At 42.5% G+C, this 25,703-nt stretch overlaps 1 long non-coding RNA gene across 1 annotated transcript; it reads left to right on the forward strand.

Moving 5' to 3' along the window:
* Positions 1-678: 678 nt before the first annotated feature.
* LOC135974667 (uncharacterized) lies at positions 679-23,448 on the forward strand. The gene is made up of 2 exons (XR_010591794.1): positions 679-818; positions 23,304-23,448. It is a non-coding gene; the product is annotated as an uncharacterized LOC135974667 (long non-coding RNA).
* Positions 23,449-25,703: the final 2,255 nt, after the last annotated feature.

A 25,703-nucleotide genomic window follows, 5' to 3' on the forward strand; every position in this document is an offset into this window, starting at 1 on the left:
ACCTCACTCAATGGGAAGAGATCAATATATGATTTATACTATATAAACCAAATCTTATATGATTTAACAGTTTTTTGGAAAAGTTCATACTGTTTATATTACCTAGAAGGCCATATTGTGCCATTTCCTTTTTTCTTCAAGAAGCTGTTCTGCTCATCACCATGAATTATAATTTAAAATAGAGCCAGCTGAAATGTTTCTAATATTTTCTCAGTGAAACAATAGTGATATTAAAACCCAACCCAAGAACAAAACTCAAAATGTTATTGCCAAAACGTTTATTTTTAAAATTTTCCTTGTTTTGACAAACTGCCAAAACAACAATCTTCACATTTCCCTCCTCCCCCAACCCCACCCCTTTTTCTTTTTCCTCATTTTTCAGTGGAGGAAAATTGTCGGGGGTAAAAACTCATTTATTTTTCATGAACATTTTGAAACTTTTTCTTCCATAATTCAAAGCTTCATTCATACCAAATGTGGAATGAAATTGTACAATCAAATAAGCCCTGCTCGGAGAATTACATGGGACTGAAGTAGCAAGCTGATTTTCTTCATTGGAATGTGTGATAGTCTGAGTCTCCCATTTAAGAGGGAGCAGCACACCTGTGGCTGGTCAGCTGACCCTGTTTAGGTTTAAGAGGGGGCACCTGGGCCTACAGTCTGAGGGGGCATTAGTGTGTTTGTAGGAGAGGGAAGTGCTCTAGGAGGGGAGACAGTGGTAGCCTGCTGGAGAAAAAGGATTGTCCTGGGTGTCACTGCTTAGTGAACAGAATATAGAAGATTCCAGCAGGAAGCCCTGAAGCAGGGAGGGCTGAGAGGTAAAGAGGGAAATCTCCAGGGTAGACTGAGGAAGTGGCTTGAATAATTTTGCCTACATTGGAAGAATAAAGCTGCCTGGGGAGAGGCTGGGTGTGGCAGTTGGTTGTTTGTGAGCTGTAGAGAAGACTGGCTTATTACAGAACTTGAATAGGAGGAGTTGTTGTTGTCTAGCACCAATTTCTACACATGGCTATCCTTTGCAAAGATAGCGAATACACTATACAACATGGTGCTGCTGTGTACGCTGCACACAACACTTGCCCTTAATTGTGTGATTTATCACTTATTTTCCTACAACCGTCTGCCTAGCCCAGTCACTGCAAGTGTACTCCCCCCAAAAGAAGAAAGCTGAACAAATTCTTCTAATGTCTCCTTACATTGTTGGTTATTCTGTCAAGAATTATATTTATCAGCAAATGAATTCCTAAAGGGAAAGAAGTACATTGACTTTTTCTGCATTTTATCTTTCATAGAATACAGCAGACTCATCAGTGTAGATATCATTGGAAAGCAGGGAGTGGCCTTATTGAATTGAGAGCTAAAGTTCCTCTGAAACATGTTGGCTGTGGGGTAGTGCCCTAAATATAAATAGACCCCTGTGAAAATTTCAGAGTAGGTTCCAGGCTCAGTTAACATCACAAACATCAGCCCCATTTTTGGGGAATGTTCTGAAATGCAGACTTTCTGTCAAGGTTTTACAGTGATCTACAGCATACTGTGTCTAAGAATACTTGACATGACTAGTATGAATGAAGTATCCCCATGCAAAAGTGAAATCCCTTGCCTGCTTGTGGCTGCCTCTCATACGGCACTCATTTACATCAGCCTGCTATTGAAATATGCAGCCCTATTATTTATATTTAATGACTTTCTTATTTTTCATGTTTATTTTACTAAAGGAATCTACTCTGTTTTCGCAGCATGGAATTCAGTTTCTCTGGCAGTCAGGCTGGGGGATTGACATCACAGTTTGCCTCACTAGAACCTCCTGTCTTATTCTCTGTGAGGGACAGAATATAGATTTCAGACACTTATTTGGTAGCGTTCATAATGCTCTCTGCATCTGCCTGACACATCCATGTTATTTCTTGTATGTACTGATGTACCCATAGGCTGAATTAGAACTTAATAAATGGAACTTAATAAATTATCCATGGGAAGTCTGACTTGTGAAAGCACAGTGTTATAGGGTAGATGATCTGTTCCCAGATGCAATTTCTCTCTTACTTTGAGAGGCCGACTAAGGGTTTGTCTGCACTCCCACTTTGGTCGGTATAATTTGTTGCTCAGGGGCGTGAAACCCCCCCGCCCCCCTGAACAACGTAAGTTACACCTACAGAAGCGCTGGTATGGACAGCACTATATTGATGGAAGAGCTCTCTCCCATTGGCATACACTGGCCTGGTGGATGGGGCCGCAAACCCTGTCAAATGGAGGAAATTGGGTTGGTTTGGCATGATTTGTTCTTGACTAATCCATGCTGGCTATTCCTTATAATCTTGTTATCCTCTAGGTGCTTACAAATGGATTCTTTAATAATTTGTTCCGGTAGCTCTCCAGATATTGAAGTTAGGCTGATGGGTTTATAATGCCAAAGGTCTGTCTTGTTCCCCTTTTAAAAGATAGGTACGATGTTTGCCCTCTCCAGTCTTCTGGGACCTCAACAATCCTCCAGGAGTTCTCAAAGATAATTGCTTACACTTCCAAGATTGCTTCCACTAGTTCCTTAAATACCCTAGGATGAATTTCATCAGGTACTTCTGACTTCAATACATACAACGCATCTATAAATTCGATAATCTGTTCTTTCCCTGTTTTGCCTTGCATTCCTTCTCCCTTGTTGTTAATATTAATTTTATGAGTATCTGGTCACTATTACCATTTTAGTGAAGACGGAAACAAAATAAGCATTAATCACCTCCGCCTTCTTGATGTCATAAGTTATTAGCTCTCCTGTCCTGCCAAGTAGAAGACCTATGCTTTCCTTGCTCTTTCTTTTGATTCCAATACACCTCTACCCCGATAGAAAGCTGTCCTCGGGAGCCAAAAAATCTTACCGTGTTATAGGTGAAACCGTGTTATATCGAACTTGCTTTGATCCGCCGGAGCGTGCAGCCCCACCCCACCGGAGCGCTGCTTTACCGTGTTATATCCGAATTTGTGTTATATGAGGTTGCGTTATATCAGGGTAGAGGTGTATATTTAAAAGAACCTCTTATTGCCTTTTAAGACTCTTGCTAGGTGTAACTCATTTTGTGCCTTAGCCTTTCTGATTTTGTCCCTATATGCTTGCACTATTCTTTTGTACTCCTCCTTAGCAAGTTGGTTGATTCCACTTTTTGTAGGATTCCTTTTTGAACTTGAAGTAATAAAGTCCCTGATAGAGCCATACTGGCCTCTTTCTAGTCTTCCTGTCTTGCCTTCACATAGGGATAGTTGACAGATGTGCCTTTAAATATTGTCTCCTTGAGAAACTGCTGAAATCTCCTGAAATCCGTTTCCCTTAGGTTTTCTTCCCATGAGACCTTACCTACCAGTTCTGAGTTTGTTAAAGAGTCAAGTCTAAAGTGGCCCTCCCCTCCTCCCCCCCGCCACTCCCCCCCACTCCCCCCCAGTCACTTCGTCCACTTGTCACATATAGGAGTATTTGTGACACGAATTCACTACAAATATATCCAGGTTTTTTGTTTTAGCCACTATATGTGAATTGAGGAGAAAATGTTTATATATTTAAATGGGCCCACTCCTCAAAACACAATGACTTCAGTGGAAGTTGAGGGTGCTCATCACTATTGAATTGGGTCCTTTAAGTTTGTCCTTTTAAGCTTTTATTCATGGAAACATGAATATTCTGTACCTTAGAAACAAAAAGGAATTGTCTTTTTTATAACAGTGTTCTCATGCTTCCTCCTTTAACCGAATATGCTTCTATAGTCCGTCGGTCTTAGTATTTGCTATGAGTCAAATCTAGGTGGTAGAATGATAGCAGCACTAAAGCTGGACAGCACAATGGTTGAATGCTGATTCTTCAATATTGCTCAATTGGTAACTTTATCTGGCAGAAAATTATTTCTGGTCATACGAGACGATTGTAGCAATTCACTTAACTGCATCAGTCTGCAGTAGGGTGACCAGATGTCCCGATTTTATAGGGACAATCCCAATTTTGGGGTCTTTTTCTTATATAGGCTCTTATTATCCCTCACCCCCTGTCCCGATTTTTCATACTTGCTGTCTGGGCACCCTAGTCTGCAGCCATTATAAAATGTCTCACAGATGAAATATGAATAGCTCTTTTAAAAATGTTGGTGTCTTTTAAGAAAAGTAAGCAAAATATTATAGGACAAGCTGCCCAGGTTTTATCTAGTTCATTCATACTGTATATTGTAAAAATAAACCTATACTGTTAAGGCGAGATAGAACTTTCCCGGGGCTAACTGATTTTTTTTTTTCAGCAAGAACTATTATCTTCTCCAATGTGTGATATGCTGGGGTGGCAGATGTACATGAATTGTTTGGAGGCTTGGCTATATGAGCAACCAACATTTTATAGACTTCTTTGAAACTTACTGAAATCCCTTGAGTCTGCACAACCGGTGTGTACTTTAAGGCCTAGTCTTCACTTACCGGCTGGTCCGGCGGCACGCCATCGATGTTCTGTGATCGATTTATCGCGTCTGGTTAAGACGCGATAAATCGATCCCGGATCGATCCCGGAAGTGCTCACAGTCGGCGCCGGTACTCCAGCTCGCCAAGAGGAGTACGCGGCGTCGACGGGGGGAGACTTCCGGCCGTGTCTGGACCGCGGTAAGTCCGGACTAAGGTACTTCGAATTCAGCTACGTTATTAACGTAGCTGAATTTGCGTACCTTAGTCCGAAGTCCGGACTAAGTGGGGACTAGGCCTAAGAAACTATGCAGAAAGATTGCTGATAGGAAAATTTCTAATGCTTCCTTTAGAGTCTGGTGATAATTTGGGGTATCTTTGCTTCTCATTTTGGTTGGAATCCAAAAGGGCTGAGACACACAACCTGAAAAAGATAATTTAAAAAATTGTTCCCAAGGGTTTTGAAACCTCAAAATTTTCAACCAATTTCAGGTTGATTCTTTTATCCAAATTCTTTTCACCGTTCCAGTAATCCCTGTGGGGGAGCCATTGCAACCTGACATTTTAGAGCAGCCCTCACGCTGTTCTGAGTTGCACCGGAAGCCAAACGGGATCTTGGTTGCCCCCACAATTAAGAGGGTGGAATAGACAAAACAGGAAATAGAAAGACAGAAAGCAACAACAATGTAAATGAATCTCATTTACTGACATGACTTAGTATTGATTCCCTCTGTACTGTATATTTCTCTTATTTTTAGGAGTACAACAAAATATCACAACTTACCATATTACAGAGCTGTACTGATGCTATAGACATATAAACTATTTAAGTCACTATAATAAAGTTTCCTTTAAGTCAAGATATTCTAATCTATGTTATATTACTTTACTTGAGAGCTTAACCATGTATACTTCACTGGCAACTCATTCCTATTACACTAAATAACTTATATAGGATCATGCAAGAATATTTTACAGTAATAGCTGTAGGCTTCCACTACAATTCACTATATCATTTCAAAATACACCATACCCTAGTTAGACTCCCATCAGTATCGAACAGTCATTATTCATTCATATAATGCTGTACTGGCTATATAATCACATTGCATAATAGAGTGTGCTAAATTACACTTTCCTAGAAATGCATTAAGCCTCCTCTTATGTGCTCCAGTACAGTGTTCTAATGAGGCTACCAGAATGTCAATATCTTAGAACTGAATATCCTTTTGAGGGAAAAGTAGAGGATATTGCTAAAACGTAGAGGACAATTTGGCTCCCAGCCCGACTTAGAGTAAACTCAAGGCTGCTCCAAGTGATGTCTAGCTGCTCTTGAGTCCAAGGGACCATTCTAGGTACAAGGATCAATCAGGCATAAGGAGACTTGAATAGAGGAAGTGATACAAAGCAAAATGTCTTCTGCAAATATTTTTTGCTACTGTGTTTGTACTCCTTTTGTACTGGCTTTCTGCAAATATCTGTGTGACGGGTTCGGTCACCGAGACCCCTTTGGGACTGTCACCTGACGTACTGGAATTACCTCTGACCCAGTTTTCCCTCTCAGCTTGGGACTCAAGAACCCTGCCTTGTTGAGCCAGACACACTAGTCTGCTGCAACACAGACCCAGGTCTGGTCCACACCCCCAAAGCTGCAGACTTTAACCAAAAACTGCTCAGCAAGTCACCTATTTCCAGCACCTAGACACCCAGCTCCCAATGGGATCCAAACCCCAAATAAATCCGTTTTACTCTGCATAAAGCTTATACGGGGTAAACTCATAATTTGTCCGCCCTCTATAACACTGATAGTGAGAGATGCACAGCTGTTTGCTCCCCCAGGTATTAATCACTTACTCTGGGTTAATTGATAAACAAAAGTGATTTTATTAAGTATAAAAAGTGGGATTTAAGTGGTTTCAAGTAATAGAACAAAGTAAGTTACCAAGCAAAATAAAACAAAAGACACAAGTCTATGCCTAATACATTTAAAAAACTGAATACAGGTAAATCTCACCCTCAGAGTTGTTTCAATAAGCTTCTTTCACAGTCTAGACTCCTTCCTAGTCTGGGCCCAATCCTTTCCCCTGGTACAGTTCTTGTTAGTTCTAGCTCAGGTGTTAACTAGGGGTTTTCTCGTGACTGCAGCCCCCTTTGTTCTGTTCCACCCCCTTTTATGGCTTTGGCACAAGATGGGAATCTTTTGTCTCTCTGGGTCCCCACCCCTCCTAAATGGAAAAGCACCAGGTTAAAGATGGATTCTAGTACCACATGACATGGTCCTGTGAGACCCCAAACCTCCATTCTTTCTGGCCTGACTCACATGAACACAGGAAGGCTTACAAGTAAACAGAGCCATTTACAACCAATTGTCCTGGTTAATGGGAGCCATCAAGATTCTAAACCACCATTAATGGCTCATAGTTACAATAGGACTTCAGAGTAATATTTCATATTTCTAGCTTCAGATACAAGAATGGTACATTCATACAAATAGGATGAACACACTTAGTAGATTATAAGCTTTGTAATGATACCTTACAAGAGACATTTTGCATAAAGCATCTTCCAGTTATATTATATTTACACTCATAAGCATATTTCTATAAACAGATGGAGTGCAACATCTGTGCACAATCTAACCAAATGCATTTACTGGCTAGCACGTTCACCAAAATGGGGTATTTTAAATTAATTTTGCAGAATATTAGTTGCAAGCCAATTTAAAATTTATCATTGAGTAAATTTATCACCAGAAAGTATAATCTGTCCCCAGTCAACAAGACTCATTTTTGATGTATTCTTATTAAGGCTATGTTTTAGTCATGGGTATTTTTAGTAAAAGTCATGGGCAGTAAACAAAAATTCATGGCCTGTGACATGTCCATGACTTTTACTATATACCCCTGACTAAAACGTGGGCAGAGGGGTGCCATGGGTACTTGGCCTGGGGGAGCTGGGGGGGGGAGGGCTGGGCAGGTTCCCTACCTGGCTCCTGGGAAGTGGTAACTTCCAGCTCCTAACTCCATGTGCTGCCTCCGCTCCGGCCCAAGCCCCAGTTCTGCAGCTTCCATTGGCTGGGAACTGTGACCAATGGGAGCTGTGGGGGTGGCGCCTGCAGGCGGAAGCAGCATGTGGAGCTAGGAGCTGAGTAAGGGGAGTTCCTGTTGCCCTTCTGGAGAGCCGCCCCCCGCAGGTAAGCGCTGCCCCATACCCCAATCCCAAGCTCCCCACATCCAAACTCCTGCTGCTGGGTGGCTCCTGGGCCAGCTGCACAGGCCACTGCTGAAGTCAAGAGATCACAGAAAGTCATGGAATCTGTGACAAACATGCAACCTTAATTATTATGTATTACTGGTATTTGAATTATGGTAGCGTCCCAAGGTTCCCAGTGAGAGATCAAGGCCCTATTGTGCTAGGTACTGTATGCACATATAATAAAAAGAACAGCCCTCCACACAAAGAGCTCACTAGCTTAGCATAAGATGAGACACACCAGATGGATACAACAGACAAACGGGGGAAGGAACAGGACAGGGAAATGGAGGAATTACCATATTTGGTATGACAAGCAAAAGTCAGAGGAGTCCAGCCAGTGTTGAGCTTGAGTTTTCTGTAGGCATTATGACAGAGATGAGTTTTAAGGAAGGATCTGAAGGAGGACCATGTAGTAGCTTTATGGATTTGTACTGGGTGCATCTCCCTTGCACAACAGGATGGCATGGAGAGAGAATGAAGATGATTGAAATAAACCTTGACTAATGGACAGTGAAGGCTGAGATGGTTTATAAAGCAGAGGCATGGATTGAATAGCAAATACCTGCAAAAATCTGGACCTAACACTACAACTGAAAACTCCTCCGTGACCTAGTTGTACTGTAAATTTCCCCTGTGAACATCATGTGAAGGAAATGTGACCTTTTGTTGCTTCAGCTTTGACACTATTTACCATGAAAGGTTGCAATCTCCCTTATGCTTTATCTGATCTGGAATCATATTAGACATCTGGGACAGAGACAGCTTGAGATCAGCTTGGATTCCTAAGGACTTTTTCTGTTTTAATGCTTCATAAAATTCCTCAAAGGGAAGTCAAATGCTATGCTTAATCACCAATTTCACCAAGGCCAAAACACCTTGCTTCGATTAGTAAACCTAAAATCGACACATTCTCCTTTCAACTTTTATAAATAACGGGATAAAATGTCTTGTACTGATTTGTAACATCCAGATATGACAAGAATTTGAAAACAAATATTTGGAGGTTTTCAGTATAGATTTTTTTTTTCTTACTGAGCTATCCCAACATATCCTGAAGGAATCACAGGCCTAACGTTCCTCTCACTTATACATGTCTAGATACAGAGTAACTCCACTGAAGTCAATTGAATAAACAATTCTTGATCTGTAGCTTGTTCGCTAGCAATGTGTTAATGGGCATATGATACTGGAAATTTTAAATCTCGGTTGTGTTGAATGGATGTATACTGGTAGATCTCTACACCACTGTAACCTCGGTGCAGAATTTGACCTCTCTTCAACACAGTGTGTGTACAGTATTCTGGCTTTCTCCTCATTCTTGGCCAAACCTCACACACTGCAGTTCTTACTCATGGGAGTAGTTTTATTAGTGTTACTTGAAGTGCTTTGTACAAACTCAGTGGGTCTATGTTTATGAGTTAGGACTGTCCATGTGAGTAGGAGCTCCAGGGTGCAGTCCCAATATTTCAGTGGCTGACTTGTAATTGGAACCTCCTTGTTGCTGGAGTGCTGCATTGATTCTCACATGTCTGAACTTGGGGTTTTAAAATGCTGTGTTAGAGAGAATGTCATGCCATCAGAATTGTAAACATCAGGGATTAAAAAAAAAAAGCAGTGTGGCAAGTGAGACTAAAATGCCAAACTAATGCGTATATCATTGGAAAGATGAATTGTATGTTAGAAAATCTGACAAGTCTGTCTCCTTCCCATAAAGAGAAATCCCTCTAGTACTCAGCATGGATTTCCACTGTCTATTAAACATGAATATTTTAATATTTTCCATGTATTCACTTGTGTGTGCTCTGGTCTCTAGCAGGAGTTCCTAGTGAAATAAATATTCTCAGGTAACTATCAATAGCTACATAATGTGTGTATGTATACATTTACTTTAAATAGCCTTCATGTTTGCTGCCATTCATAACTGTCAGATTCCCTTCAGGCATAACTCCATTGACTTCAGTGGATTTATGCTAGCACAGAAGTTGAGTCTTTCTGTGTGTGCTTGAGATGTCCAGATCTATTCAGTTTATCCACATAGAATATACTTATTTGCATACATATTATTCTCCCTTTGCACATGCTCTCGTGATTTGGCTCCATTGCAAAGAACTGCAACTCTTCTTTCAGGTTCCTCACCAGCATAATCACGCTTAATATGATGTATGCAATGTGTTGGGTCAGGGAGGTACGGTGACAAATCCCTTTGCTAAGGGCAAAGAATGATAATTTGGGTACAGGACCTCTGGATTTGTTCATGCAAAGATCTTCAGTCCAGCTGCTAACTGAACTGATTGGGTCATTGGCATTTGAAACCTAACCATATTACCTTAATCTCATTAAAACACAGACTGATTCTAATGCCTTTTTACCGGCTTTCTCCTTTTGCTGTCATTTTTCCTATGTCTTGATCCTTACATGCATTAACAAATCAAAGATCCAGTTTTGACAATTGTGTTCAAGTTCAGACTTCATATTTTTATCCACGGCGTATAGTGAACAACATTGTGCACAATCTGTCTTTGCTGTTGCGATCAATGATCTTTTTTTACTTTCAGCAGGGGAATGAAAAGGCCAGGAAGCTTTCCATTATGCTGACTGTCAACTTGCAGATTCCTCAATTTTCAGAATAAAAGGATTATAATTCAGATGTGTGTCTGAATTAGGATGGCCAGGTGCCCAGTTTTTGACTAGAAACTGCAGTTGAAAAGGGAACCTGACAGTATACGGTCAGATCTACTGACCGAACACCCAAAATCCTATTACTGCAGATGGGGAAGGCACTCAGTCATCACTTGTGCAACCCCCTACTCAGCTGGAGCCGCCTCCGATCTGTGTGAGGCAGCTGTAACTCCCAGTCCCGGCTCTGCTTTGGAGGGGAAAAGCAGGGAGTGACAGGGTGGGGGGCGGGGGGAGGAGTGGATGGGGGGTGGAGACTTGGGGGAAGAGGTGGGGCAGGGTTGGGCCTCTCAGGAGGAGAGGTAGGGCAGGGGATGTTCTGGTACTTCTGCTGGAGTGTCTGTTTTTTAAATATTGGCAACCCTTGTCTGAATAAATTAAGTCTTGGCATTGATCAAAAGGATGTATTTGTGATCTTCCCCAGTCCATCTCCTCTATCTTACTTTGTGAGCTGAAGACCAAGAAACATACTTGGGCAATGGAGCATTTAACTACTATGCTCCTTGTTTCTGGAAATCCCTGCCACAATTCATTCGAAAGTCAAGACCAAATCCTGTAGCAATGCAGGAAAATCTCTTGTTAAAGTTAATGGGAATTATAAGGATTTTGATTGAGTAGGATGTGGACCACTGGGACGAATGATGAAAATTTTTAAAATGACTATTAAGACACATTTGTTTAGCCTTTGATTAAATGTATCTGAAGTCTTGATAAATATTTCCTGCAAAGCTCATCTGGAAGGCCTTAATTCCAAAATGGACTATTGAATGTATAAAGCCATTGATTTATTTTGCATTAAACCTTAGCATTAGTGTGTATTGTGTAACCCCATCTGTATACCCCTGAAAATGTTGAGTCCATCTGAGGATACTTCTCCTATGGCAGGTGTCACCAGGTGGCAATATTCATCATAATCTAAATTTCACATGTGAGCAAATTTTCAATCTTGGGAAGTCACGCTATGTGTTAGCTTTTGGTCTGCAAGGCTCTGGGTCAGAGGCAGCACTCCTTGAAGAGGGAACTGTGTGAATAGCAGGAGGATTTGCTCTCTAGCTTGGTCTCCGATTAGAGGCGAATTTTGAAGCTAGGTTGTTCTCTGGTGTACTGTGTTAGGCTAAGGTTCCTGAAAGAAGAGAGTACTTGCATGCTGTTTGACCATCTCTGTTCTAAAGCTGGTGCATCTATGTAAATAAAACAAGTTATGTTTAGAATGTACTCAGACTCCAATGGGAAGCCAAACTGCAAAACCCCAGACATTCGATCTGCTAATGCTCAGCAGATACTGCACAGAAGGGCTAGAATGGCAGAAAAGGGCTCTAAATATCCCAGTCCTGCCTCTGGAAGGATTCCTCCTGTGCAGCCACTGTGGAGGACAGCAGTAAGGCTGTCTTCCAAGGACACCCTCGTAAGCCCCGTCTTAGAAGGTGTGCCAGGGTGAGGTTGTATCACATAGTTCTGCAGAGATTCTGGGGAGTGCTAGAGCCCACAACTCCAGGGAGGCTGCTGTAATTTAGACCGGTCCCAAGGGCTTTCTAAGTTACGCTGGATGCCTCTGCAGCCCCTGAAGCAGCCTCGGATTGGGAGGGGACAAATGCGACTTAGCAATTCCTCCCCTAGGTTGATATCTCTGTGCAGCACCTCAAGGAAGTGCAACACAGATTCTCGCCCAGAGGATTTGCATAAACTAACATAACCGTGCTATATAAATCTATTATTCAGTGTACACAAATCTCTTGCACAGTTTGTTATATTGACAACACAGACTTTAGTTCTGCACTAGAGAGCCCTGTGTTTTATTTTCTAGTCATCTCATAGCATCTATATTTTAACTTATATTTGTAAATAGATAAAGCTAACTTTTAACAATAGAAGCGTGGCTTGCTTGTAGACAGCACATCTGTAACACTGACCCCTGCTGTGCCAGGCATTTATTCAGACGATAACCCCCTCTTGGCTCAGGCGGTCAAAGCTTCAGATGGTGAGATCTGAAATTTCTCTTAACTAATTCAGTCGGATGTGAGTTTGGTATTGCAGGAATTGATTGCTCATTGTGCTTCCGAACACGTGGAGAAGCGAAATATTTGTGGGATGGTTGCTATTTACAGTTGTAATCTCTGGAGCGACTGAACTGCTGCTATGAGACGTGAAGATGTGTTATCGTGTAAAATACAAAGGCTGCTTATTACTGGAAGTCCTGTTGTGCTAGTTGTTCTGAGGGAAGTTGCTCCTCCTGATGCAGCAGCTCTCGCATAAGTTTGATATCTCTTGAATAAACCTATTATGTGTTCCCCAAGGAGCTTAGCAGAAGCTCCAAGAATGTGTCAGGAACAGAGTGTACTGATTACTTTCCATCACTTCTCAATGGCAGACTCTTTAGACCAGATTAATATTATACGTGGTACGTTTTTTCCCTCTGATTCATCTAAATTAAGTGAAGATTTCAAGAAGCCTTATGAGAAGAAATATAAATAAATAAATTAATGGAGATGTTCTATCTCCTAGAACTGGAAGGGACCTTGAAAGGTCATCAAGTCCAGCCCCCTGCCTTCACCAGCAGGACCAAGTACTGATTTTTCCCCAGATTCCTAAGTGGTCCCCTCAAGGGCCAATGCTCAAACCACTGAGCTATCCCTCCCCCCACACCAGAAGAGGCAGACTCAGAAGACAAACATCCAGAGATGAGGAATAGAGACTGCACTTTTGATGTCTGGGTTAGAAGGAAGCTCCTCTGCTCATATAGGGCTCGATCTTGCACCATTGAAGTCAGTAGGAGTTTTGCAACTGATTTCAATGAGAGCAGGAGTAAGGCAATATTGCACATTAGTTCCATGCCACGTAATTCTTGTTATGCCATTGCTGGAATATTACTTGAGACGCTTCTAACCATAGCAAACATGATGTGCCAAACACTCAGTTGGGAGCTACCTTCACTGAAACCTGATAGTGATATACGTGTGCACTCTCCATCTGGCCCCTTATCTGTCTTAAAGTTCCACAAACCACAATGTCAACTGAAGTTATGTCAGAGCTCACCTGTGAAATTAGCAATTTGGTTGGGTGTATGTTCTCCTCTATGGAACTGAACACAAGATTTGATTGGTCTGTGGAGGATTTTTTATACATAGGATTTTAAAAATGTAGCTGACAAATTTGTCATCTTCTCCCGACCCCAAGCTATCGTATGTTCTATCAAGTAATGTGTAGTTACTATCATTATATGAAGCAACTACACAACTGTCAGAGTGGATAAAAGTCTGAGATTGTCTTCAGCCGTCACCAAACATAATAGTAATTCATTGCAAGTATATGGGCCTGGCTACACTTGCAGCTGAGTTAAACCCGCCTTCAGAGAGCGCAGTAGGGAAAGTGCTGCAGTTTGTCCACAGTGACAGCTGCAAGCGCACTGGCGTGGACACATTTGCAGCACTTGCAGCGGCATTGGGAGCAGTGCATTATGGGCAGCTATCCCACAGAGCACCTCTTCCCATTCTGGCACTGTGGCTTGTGGGAAGGGGGCAGAGGACAGGGCATTCTGGGTCCTGTCCCAACGCCCCGTGATGCATTGGTTTGCATCCCTGCATTCCCTGTGCTTCTGTCCACATTTGGCGCCATCTTTCAACGTTTTTTGTCCTATACACTCTGTCTTCCCTTTCAGTCTGCGGGAATGGAGTCCGAACTGCTGAGGAATATGCTGACGAGTCTCGCCAGCACGTCACGTTTGGCAGTCGAATTATTCCTTAGGATCCAAAGTGACAGTGAGGGCTCTGATGATATCAATTCGAGTAACACATATGACACGAGTTTGCTTGTGGCATTCACGAACATGCTCACCACCATGGAATGCTGCTTTTGGGCTCAGGAAACAAGCACTGAGTGGTGGGATCACATCGTCATGCAAGTCTGGGATGACGAGCAGTGGCTGCAGAACTTTTGGATAAGAAAAGCCTGTTTCATGGGACTGTGTGAGGAGCTTGCCCGCACCCTGCGGTGCAAGGACACGAGATTGAGAGCTGCCCTGATGGTGGAGAAGCAGGTGGCTATTGCAATCTGGAAGCTGGCAACTCCAGACAGCTACCGATCAGATGTTAACCAGTTTGGAGTGGGAAAGTCGACCATTGGAATCATGTTGATGCAAGTTTGTAGGGCCGTTAATTGCATCCTGCTCAGAAGAACCATGACTCTGGGTAACGTGCAGGACATTGTGGCTGGCTTTGCACAAATGGGTTTCCCTAACTGCGGAGGGGCGATAGATGGCACGCATATTCCAATTCTGGCACCAGCCCACCTAGCCGCCAAGTACGTTAATTGGAAGGGGGTATTTCTCTATGGTTCTCCAGGCGCTTGTGGATAACCATGGGCATTTCACAGACATTAATGCAGGCTGGCCCAGAAAAGTGCATGATACACACATCTTTCGGAACACTGGCCTGTTCAGGAAACTGCAAGCTGGGACTTTTTTCCCAGACCAGAAGATCACTGTAGGGGAAGTCAAAATGCCCATTGTGATCCTTGGAGACCCTGCTTACCCTTTAATGCCGTGACTCATGAAACCCTACACAGGGAGCCTTGACAGCAGCAGGTAGCGGTTCAACAACAGGCTGAGCCAGTGCAGAATGACTGTGAAGTGTGCTTTTGGCCGTTTAAAGGGCCGCTGGCGCTCTCTGTATGGGAAGCTGTACCTGGCTGATGACAGCATCCCCGCGGTTATATCCATGTGTTGTACCCTCCATAACATTTGTGAAGGGAAGGGTGAACGATTCACTCAGCCATGGAACTTGGAGGTTCAACACCTGGAGGCTGAATTTGAACAGCCGGAGAGCAGGGCTATTAGAAGGGCCCAGCGCGGGGCTGCAAGGATTAGGGATGCTTTGAGGGAGCAATTTGAGGCTGAAAGCCACCAGTAATGTCTGGTGCCCTGCACGGGAGTGAAGTGCAGTGGTTCCAATGTTAGTAGGAATCTGTGTTTGCTACGCTGACTTGCAATGCCTGTTTCTTTCCTGGGCTAAGGTATCTTTTACTTTATGCAATAATAAAGAATGTTTTCAAAGCCAAAAAATCCATTTATTGAAAAGAAACACAACTGCTTGGGAAACAGAAAGGGCAAGGGGGTAGGGTGCGGAATGGTACAATCTCAGATTTGCGTATATCCTGTCTGGAGTGCTGTGCAATGAGTGCTGCACTTCAGGATGGCTATACTGTATGGTGATGGGGGTTGAGTGCAGTGGGTAAGGATCGTATTTTTCAGGGCTGGGTGGTGACGCTACAGGTGTTGGAGGCAGCTGCTGGTGGTAAGAACCCGGATGTTGGGGAAAGTGGGTTGGAGGTGACATGGGGGCACAAGGGAAAGAGTTTTGGGACAAGGGCTGCATGCGGGGGGCAGGCGCAGTAGTGCTCCACCTGCATGGCTACGAGCGCCTGGATAGAGTCCGCTTGGCGCTCCATTATGCTTAGCAGCCGATCCGTGCTTTGCTGCCGGAGCACCACGCTTTTGTGCCGGCGCACCTCATTCTGCTGGTGGATCCTCCTTACACTCTCCCACCACTCTTGCAATTTTTGATTTTCATTACTTGAATGGTGCATTACTTCATGCAACATGTCTTCCTTGCTTCTATGTGGCCTCTTTCTGATTCTTTGGAGTCTTTCGGCCAGTGATAACATGGACGGCTGAGATCTCAAGGTTGCATCTGTAAAGGCAAAATGCAACACTTAACAGAGGCAGCATTGTTCACACCAGACAGAGCAATGATTCTCCCGTACTTAAGGGCAAGCACAGTCTGCACACTAGCATAATTTGCCCATCCCAAAGCGAGCACACATAGCCCACGGGAACCCGCACTGAATAACTTCCTTCCCAAAATAAAAGCTACTTACCGGTGTTTGTCCTTCCCCAAGCACCGTCCGCCGCAACTGGCTACCTTCCTCCTGGCTTGAGAACAGCTCCCGACTGCATTCTTCTAGGGATTCTGGGGTGTCTTCCTCCGCCTCAGCACTCACTCCTGCTTTGCTGCTCCTCCTCCTGCCTGTCGGGCTCTGAAGTGTCCATGGTGGTCCTTGAAGTGGAGGTGGGATCGCCCCCAAGTATCACGTCCAGCTCTTTGTAGAAACAGCAGGTCGCGGGGGCAGCACCAGTGCGGTTGTTTGCCTCGTGGGCTTTGTGGTAGGCATTCCGCAGCTCCTTCACTTTAATCCTGCACTGAAGGGCGTCCCGGTCATGGCCCCTTTCCATCATGTCCTTTGATACCTTCCCGAAGGTATCGTAATTCCTACGGCTGGAGCGCAGCTGGGACTGTACAGCTTCCTCCCCCCAAACACTGATGAGGTCCAGCACCTCGCCATTGCTCCATACTGGGGCTCACCTGGTGCGTGGAGGCATGGTCACCTGGAAAGATTCACTGAGAGCACTCCACTCCACTCCACGCCATGCCTGGCTGAGCAAACAGGAAGGGGATTTTCAAAATTACCAGAGAATTTAAAGGGCAGGTCTGATGGTTGGTCACCTGAGGGCAGGGCAGTAGAGTTCACAGTGATGACCAGTGTGGCTAGAACAGGCATTGTGGGACACTTCTGGAGGCTGATCAGAGCACATTAACAGGACAGGTCGTCCACGCTGGAGCCGTGGTGCTCCAGCAGGGGTGCAGCAAACGTTATTCCACTCGCCGAGGTGGAGTACCAGGAGCGCTCTAGCCCTGGAGTCAGAGCACTCTATGTGCCTTGCCAGTGTGGACGGGGAGTGAGCTAGTGTGCCCGGGGCTCCTTTATTGCGTACTAACTCGCAAGTGTAGCCAAGCCCTATGACTCTTGACTGTGCATGTTTGTTGCATACCCATGCAAGCCCATGTGTTTTATGGTTATTTAAACAGAGTCAAAATCATAGGGCTTGATTTCTCTTCTGCATACTATGATTTTACTCAATTGTCATTCCATTGAATTGATTGGAACTATGCCCTATTTATAGAGGGGTTAAGTGAGAAAAGGATTAAGCCAAAACAGTTGCAGCGGTAGGGCCATTGCATTTGTCAGAGCTTTTGTGTGCACACACTCAGGGCCTTATTTGCATAGATGCTGAGCACTCTCAGCTCCCATTGAAATCAGCTGGGGTTCTGGGCTTCCAGCAGCTCTGAAAATCAGGTACTTGGAAGTTTGGAAGTTGTTCCAAAGTTAATTGGTTGAACAAGATCAGGGTGTGAAAGTTATTAACTAATCATGACTTGTGTTAAATGGGATGCTTTCATTCATTCCATAGCACATCTATCAGATTGAATTGCAAGAGGATAATCATAGTTGCCTCTGTTCTTTGGCTGATAGACCAACTTTCTAACTGATCCTGCAATCAACCAGATGAAATTCAGTAATGGCAATATAAAGTATTTCACGTAAGAAGGAAAACTCAAATGCACCACTACAAAATGGGGAATAACTATCTTGGTGGTGATGGTGGTGGTAGTACTGCTGAAAGGGATCTGGAGATTATAGCTGATCACAAATTGAATGAGTCAACAATGTGATACAGTTGAAAAAAAAACCCACTAATCTCATTGTAGGGTGTACACAACAATGCTGTTAATGTAATATGAGAGGTAATTGTCCCATTCCACTCAGCACTGGTGGGGCCTCAGCTGGAGTACTGTTCCCAAGTCTGGGTGCCACACTTAAGGAAAAATGTGGGTAAATAGGAGAGAGTCCAGAAACCAACAAAAATGATAAGTTTTAGAAATCCTGACCTATGAGGAAAGGCATGTTTTAGTGCTGAGAAAATAAGACTGGGGAGGAGGGTTACCTGAAAAGTCTTCAAAGTCTTCCTTTATAACAGCCCTTCAACACATCTGATCAATTGTTCTCCATGTCCACCGGAGGTAGCCCAAAAAGTAATGGGCTTAATCTGCAGCAAGGGAGATCTAGGTTAGATATTAGGGGAAAACTTTCTAACTATAAGGGTAATTTTAAGCACTGGAACAGGCTTCCTTGTGGAATCTCCATCATTGGAGGTTTTTAAGAATAGGTTGGATGAACATCTGCCATGGACGCCTAGATTTATTTGGTCCTGCTTCAGTGCAGGAGGTTGGACTTGATGACTTCTCGAGGTCCCTTTCAGCCCTACGATGCTTTCTATAAAGTTTATTTGAAAGGATTCACTGTAAAGAAGGTGGCAGGCAGCCTGTGCTGATACGTTACAGTAACATGAGAGCCAGTTTGCTCAGGCAAGGAACACTTTACATTTTTCACAGGAGTGAGATAATTGTCATTGCATAACTAGAGTGTGACTAAGTTTGCTATTAGGAATAGGTAGGTAAACAAAAGTTCATGTGGATCCTACTTGTAAGAACTGATTTTGTATTTGAACAGTGTGCTTGGGCTTTAGTGCCTGGGGGAAAGCAGCATGCTTACCTGCTGCATTCAATCATAATATTCACCTGATCCTTCCATTTTGGCACTGCAACCAATCCTCAGTCGTAGACCAACTGAAAGTAGGTATCTTTCAATCAAGTTAAAACTGTGGTGACTTGTTGATAGTCTCAGAGGAAAATCAACTTGTCAGTAATGACCATTCTAGGATATTGGCTTCTCCAGGTATGTTTTGGGAGCGGGCTGAAAATAAGATGGGAATTGAAAACATGTTTCTGGGAAACAGCAAAGGATGCTAATGTGTTCCTGTTAGAACTGGAAAATGTGGACCATGGCCTGGATGCATGTGTCAAGCAAAAAAGAGGCTGGTCTCTCAGGGCCAGATTCTTTGTCTTATTCTGAATAGTACTTTCTTAAGTCCAGTTTGAACTGAGTGGAATACTTTGAATCAAGGATGAGGTGGGGGAGAAGGGGGAAATATTATCCCAAATGTTTAAAAGGAACCTTGACAAAGTTTATGAAAAGAGTAGGAAAGATCTGAAGTCTCTGTTCCTGGACAGCATGTAACAAACACAACCATTATCTCCTTTGCAGCTCTGTGACTTGCTAAAAGAGGAAGGCTGGATGTTGTCAATATTAGTAGGCGAAGCTATAAATCTTACAGGTTTTTCTAAGTGCCTACCCTCCTTTCAGCACTATATAAATGATGATTATGAATAAGATTTGTCTTCTGGCTGTCACCGGAGTTGCTCAAGTTTCTCTAAAATTAGCGAAAGACACCAAGCTTTGCTTTTTCATTAGAGTAATGTCAATTCACTGTTGTGCTCGGCTTTCTTTTTAAAAACATAAATCTCAGCTATAATAGATGAGTCTTGTCTGCTTTTCTTTTCTCTCCCCTCTCCTACCCCCACCAACAGGAGCACTGCAGTGTTGCCTTTTCACACATCCAAAACCATTTTACTCTGGCTTTTTTTCTCCCTTCTTCCAGACTGAGACTATTAGCAATTTGAAAACATTGTGTGTGTGTGTGTATGTGTGTGTGTTTGCCTTTTAAGACCAAAGTATTATGTAGCGAGACACCCACCTAACTATTTGCTAACTAGGTTAGATTTTTTTTATTGGAAATGAGACAGCTCTGTTTGTCTAAATACCTGCTCTTTACCCACAGGACTTGCAGTCATCCTGTGTTGTAGATATATAAATGTAATGTGTTTCAGATCCTGTCTGAGGTGGTTGAGAAAGTATGAGACTATTCTCTCTCCCAGATTTATAGAAAAAATAGTGCTTTAAAAGGCGCTTACTCCACTAACAGTCTGCTTAGAAATGGAAAATAAAGCAAGTTTGATAACTTTTTTTCCTTTTGCATGAATATTTTTGAGATCTGTCATCCTGATGATTTGGTGTAGCTAATTGTTTGACAGGAGATGTAGTCCCTTTGCAATAATCTTGGCATTACAACCACCTCCCTGCTCTGTTCCATAGATGATCCAATTTAATATTTTAGTACTGTGGGTTCAGCTACTGAACACTTTGCTATCCACCTAGGGAGGAGGTTGCCCCTGTTCTTTTTGTATCTCTTACCCTAGTCCCAAATGAAGAATGTGTGTGTTGGGGAAGGATACTCAAAGGGAAGGAAATGTAGGATTTTCTCAAGAGAAGAGTTCTTAGCACAAAATATACAGGGTCTGATTCTCCACTGCCTTGTGCATTGCAAAGTTTTGTGTGTTTAACCTATCCAAGCTGGAATTCTGCACCTTCTCTCACTGGGGGCAGCAGCACCTGTTCATATGAAGAGTCCCTCCTTGGCCTCCCACAAGCACATGGATGGGTCGATGCAGGATGCCAAGCTGGAAGAGCCAGTAGAAGCACAGAAAATCCTCCAGCCAGCTGCTGCTGAGAGATGGTGTGTGTGGATGAAGCACAGAAAAGGGAGGGACCGACTGTGTGTTTCTGGTCAGAGAGTCACAGAAATAGTGCCATGGATTCTTGTAGCTTCGCAGCTTCTGCTTTTTTCCCTTTAGGCTGTTCACAGTTCTGTCCTAGTCCAGTGAAGGAAGGGAGAGGATGTGGCTCCAGAGTGGCCTTTTAAAGCCTACAGAGACTTTGAGTTATTTTATTCTTCTCACATTTCTTTAAGAGGGTGGGAACGTAGAATGCAAAGTGCCAAAGGCTTAGTGGACTCGGCTAGGTCAGCTTTAATCAAACCCAGTTCCAGCTCCTAGCTCTGCTATGGACTTCCTTTGTGAGTGACCAGGGGCAAGTCCATTAATCTCTCTCGCTCCCTCCTTTCCTCCCCCCCCCCGTCAATGGGATTATTCATGTGCTTAAATCTTTGCAGGCCTGTAGCCTTAGACGTTAAATCTCAAGGTCAGGGACTGTACCTTACTATGGGTTTGTACAGCAACTAGCGCCATGGAGACCTGATCTTAACTGAGGCCTCAAGGCCCCACCATAACATTACTAAATATACTCCTATATGTCACCAAGATTCAGGTATGACACTAACAGCTGCCAAGCTAAATTTTAGCTACTTACTAATGTTCTTTCATAATTTTCCCAGCCTGTAATAAACAATTCTTAGTTAATATTTTGTTAGGTTTTAAATAAAACTCTGCATTGACAATTTTTAGCTTTTTTGGGGGGCGGGAGGTGGAATGCCAGTATATAAAAGGGCTGTAATCTTTTATGACCAACTGGTGGGGGGCGGGGGGGGGGAAGGGGAAAATAGGATGACTAAAGAGGACTAAGGAAGGGCTGGTTGAGAATTTTTCAATGAAATTTGCCAAAACAGACACTTTTTAGAGGAACATCCCAGCTTTGACTACATTTTCATGAGGAGTTTCTCAGGTCCAGGGTGGAATTTCTGAGCAGTGAGACACGCCGGAATAGCTAGTAGCCTGAAGGGTCAGTGCAGTCCACCTGGGATGTGAACAGGAACTTGAACCTGGGTCTCTTATATCCCAAGCTGAGTTCCCTGACCACCAGGCTGTAGAGGCATTCTTTCGCTTTTTGTGAAAAACTGAAAGCTCTCTTGTCCTGAAGCAGAATGGGACCATTTTGGGAAATCTTGAAATATTTAGTGGGACAGGGAAATGACTTCTTGCCTAGCTGTACCACTAACCCTTGCCTGTGTCCTTGTCTCTCTCTAGCCTACTTCCTGTTACATACCTGTAGGGTCCTCAAGATGGTGCTATATCAAACAGAACTGCTAATGCTTAATTGGAGGTGGTGGTGGTGATATTTGGGGAGGTGGGTGTGAATAAATTTTCTCTCCCATAGTAACTGCATCCTTGTAAAAATTAAGATTGATGGGCTAATTACAGCTGTGCTACCTCACTGTAAATCTGAAGCAACGCCAATGACTTTGGCTTTCCCTTGACTCTGCCAGCTCTGAGACTGAGGTGGAAGAGTGACTGCATAACTAAAATCAACTGAGTTACAGTAAATTTATACCAGTATAATTGAGAACTGAATTTGACCCAATATCTCTCAGTAAGTAAATATTTCTCAGTAAGTTGAGTTCTCATTGCCACTTTCTTCCAATCTCCTACACTTGAAACAATATTGGATCCAGTTATTTAATAACTTTTCATTCAAATGTTGTTACCTGTTTGAGTCGTCATATCAAATTGTCCTAAAAATGCTCACAAGGGAACACATTAGATTACAGATCACATCCTGATCAAAGGGAATAAGGAGATGCATCACTGTTCTGATAAACGTATATTGTGCAGTGTAAATGTTCTCTCTTTTGCCTAAATAAATCAGAGACAAAGATGCAAAACAAAGCATTTTGTTACCATTTTAAGATAGATGAAATTAAGTGGGAGGGGGAGGGGGGCATACAGCACCTTCACTTCTCTGCATTATACCTGTAGGAATACCAATAGGACCTTGACTCATAAACTTTTTCAGTAGCTGTCATAATGTACATGGAATTTTATGATTGATGCAGAATCAATAACACTACCAACTAGCCTACCTGATTTATCTTGCAATCATCAAGGGGAAATCATTGTGGGCTTATGACTCAGTGGATGTCAAGAAACAAAGCTCTCACAAGAATGATTAAGGCTTAAGCTAACTTGCCTATTCAGCAGTAATGGGGTTGGGCAATGGACAGAAGAGGTACTCTGAATAAAGTATCCATTTCAGGGGCATCAGTAATAAGGCAAAGTGCGCACAAAAAAAAATCAGCAATCAAATTAGATATGCCAAGGGTCAGATAATACTTTGAGTTGGAGACAGGACAATCAGAATTGCCAATTCACCTATTATAATTCTGTAATTTACCACTTTATAATAAATGCTGTTTAGTCTGATTATTCTGACATCCGATTACAGTAAACATTGAGAACAAAGATATTTCAAACCTAATTAAAAATCTAATTAAAAGAATATGGGTGAGGGTAAGACTGTTGGTGGGATAAAATCATCTATCCAGATTAATTCTGAGGTTTTATAGTAATCACTAAGAAATAAAAAATAAGCTTTCTGGCCTTACCTATTTGTTTCATGGTAAGGTTAGAATCTGTTGTACTGTAAAATTGGTGATTACAATTTTTAAGTCTTTTCTTCCACTTCTCTATTCTATTCTGTCATAGAATCAGAAACTATGGGCATGATCCTGACAGGCAAAACTTCTTCTGAAGATAATGTGAAGATGACTGACTTCCGTGGTACTTGTGCATGGCTGGTCGGACCCGAACTGGAAAGATTCTTCCACTACTTTTTTGACTGGGAATTCAGGTATAGAAACTGACTGATTGTCCGAGGTGATGAGAGGACCCTATGACCATGTGGTTACCAACCTGAAATCTGTGTGTACAAAGCCAAGGCCAGCTCCTGAAAAGCTTTATGATCAGTCCCTGCCATACCACATTTGTACATATACAGGGTAGGGATATAATATGCTAGGGACAGCATATTGTTGTCATTGTTTGACATTCATGATCTAGACCAGTTTTTCTAATGAACTCAACATGTGAGGAAAGTAAATCGTAGCTGAATTCTCGTGCTCAGAGTTACGACTAATGTTAATGGAGTGAAGATACGTTTTATGATGATTAATCACTTTAGAGAGTATCTGGTCTGTTTAGACTACCTGACGAATCGCCTCTCTTATTGTGCAGAACTGCCACAGTTGTAGTTAGCAGGGGTGTCTAGGTTGGATTCCCTCCCGCCCCCCATTATAAAAGACAAGGAAACAAGGTAGGGCATTCTTTGTTATGACTCCAGGATTCTGTAATTTGCTCTGCCACCATGGTCTGAAATAGCTTGAATTTAGTGACCTTCCAGGACCTTGGATATGTGACCTCATGACATATATACTGCACTGCCATTACCAACTGTTATGTTTAGTGGCACTGCGCAAGACACCTGTTTGATTGGGTTTATGGAGAAGGCTGAGGGTGTGCTTCACATAAACATGAAGGGGTGGACAGGAATCCTTGAAGGTGTTTGTCTGGCTGAGTTTCTGCTGAAATGATTGCTTTAATGCCACTGGGATTTTATTGTGGATCATTAATGATGTGGGGGTGCCTGGGGCTTTGGAGATAGGTATTTTATTTATTAATTTAATTCCTGATCCATTGAGAAATCAACTCAGGCTGGGATTGATAGCAGCTTGTATATGGACCTGTAAGAGAGACAAATTCTTAAGGGCCTGATTCTCATTTACGCGAATGTCTTTTTGCTGCTCTGGCAGTATATAGGGACCTAAAAGTGGGTATTAAGTATGAAGCCATGAAGTTATTCTTTTTAAAAGAATGGAGACATTTGTTTACACCCCTTTTTTGCTGTAATGTGCATGTAGGACTAAGTACAACTTCTGAAGTGAAATCCTGTAGGTCAAATTAGATTCTTACAGCTGTCAAGGTATTCCTATCACATAGTGCAGCTAATTTAAATACTATAATAAAAAGTTAATTAAGCATAATATGCAATATATATCTGAAGTATAAAAATGAAGGACTAAAATTAATAGTGCAAGAATGCAATTCGTTCAATTTTGAACTAATGGGTTTTACATGATATCTTGTATTAAACTATAGACTCATTTGGGGACTGCAGGATAGTAAATTTTTATCAGCACTTAATTTTGTTTAATTTAGAGCAGAGTTCTGGAATAACATTTATCAGACATTTCTCAAATTAGGTTAATTATGTGTGTCAATTTTGTCCATAAATCATTTTTAAAAATAGACTAGGGACACAAGGTGGGTAATACACTACATTAGCGTTAATGTCTTTTCATAGCAAATTTTTATCTAGATAAAGACAATCTGATGCTGCTGTAAATCATTTGTTTGCGTCGAAGTCTGTAATAATCACAAGTGGAATAGGAATAAGGTTTCAGGAGAGGTCTTAAGATATTTCAGAGTGGTAGCCGTGTTAGTCTGTATCAGCAAGAAGAACGAGGAGTACTTGTGGCACCTTAGAGACTAACAAATTTATTTGGGCATAAGCTTTTGTGTGTTAAAACCCATTTCATCAGGTGCATGCAGTGGAAAATACAGTAGGAAGATGTATATATCCAATACATGCATCTGATGAAGTGGGTTTTAGCCCATGAAAGCTTATGCCCAAATAAAGATATTTGAGGGCATCTTCTGCAGAATGTCTATAGGTGGACACCAAAATGGGAGATTATGCTATGCCTTGGAAACGATGTACAAAGTGTATAATCTTGTATACTTCTTCACAATGACATCAAACGGTCTTTATTGGAAAGCAAACATCAGTCATTTTGTATTGCACTATACAAGTCTGTCTATAAGTGTGGGCATTTCACATTGCCTTTCTCAGCTACGGCATAACAAAGGGAAACCTTCTGAGCTGCAGGTATGCTTTTATTGGTAGGGTTGTTTAACCGGTAGTGCATGGAGTGAATGTGGAGAATGAATCGATCTACAAAAACACTCTGTATTGAAAGATGTTTCTTTATATTTCTGATAGAGGACATGGTTTTATCTGTACAATGAAAAATTCCTCAGACAACGTCC

The sequence above is a fragment of the Chrysemys picta genome, chromosome 12 (genome assembly GCF_011386835.1).
Source record: "Chrysemys picta bellii isolate R12L10 chromosome 12, ASM1138683v2, whole genome shotgun sequence".
NCBI lineage: Eukaryota > Metazoa > Chordata > Testudines > Emydidae > Chrysemys > Chrysemys picta.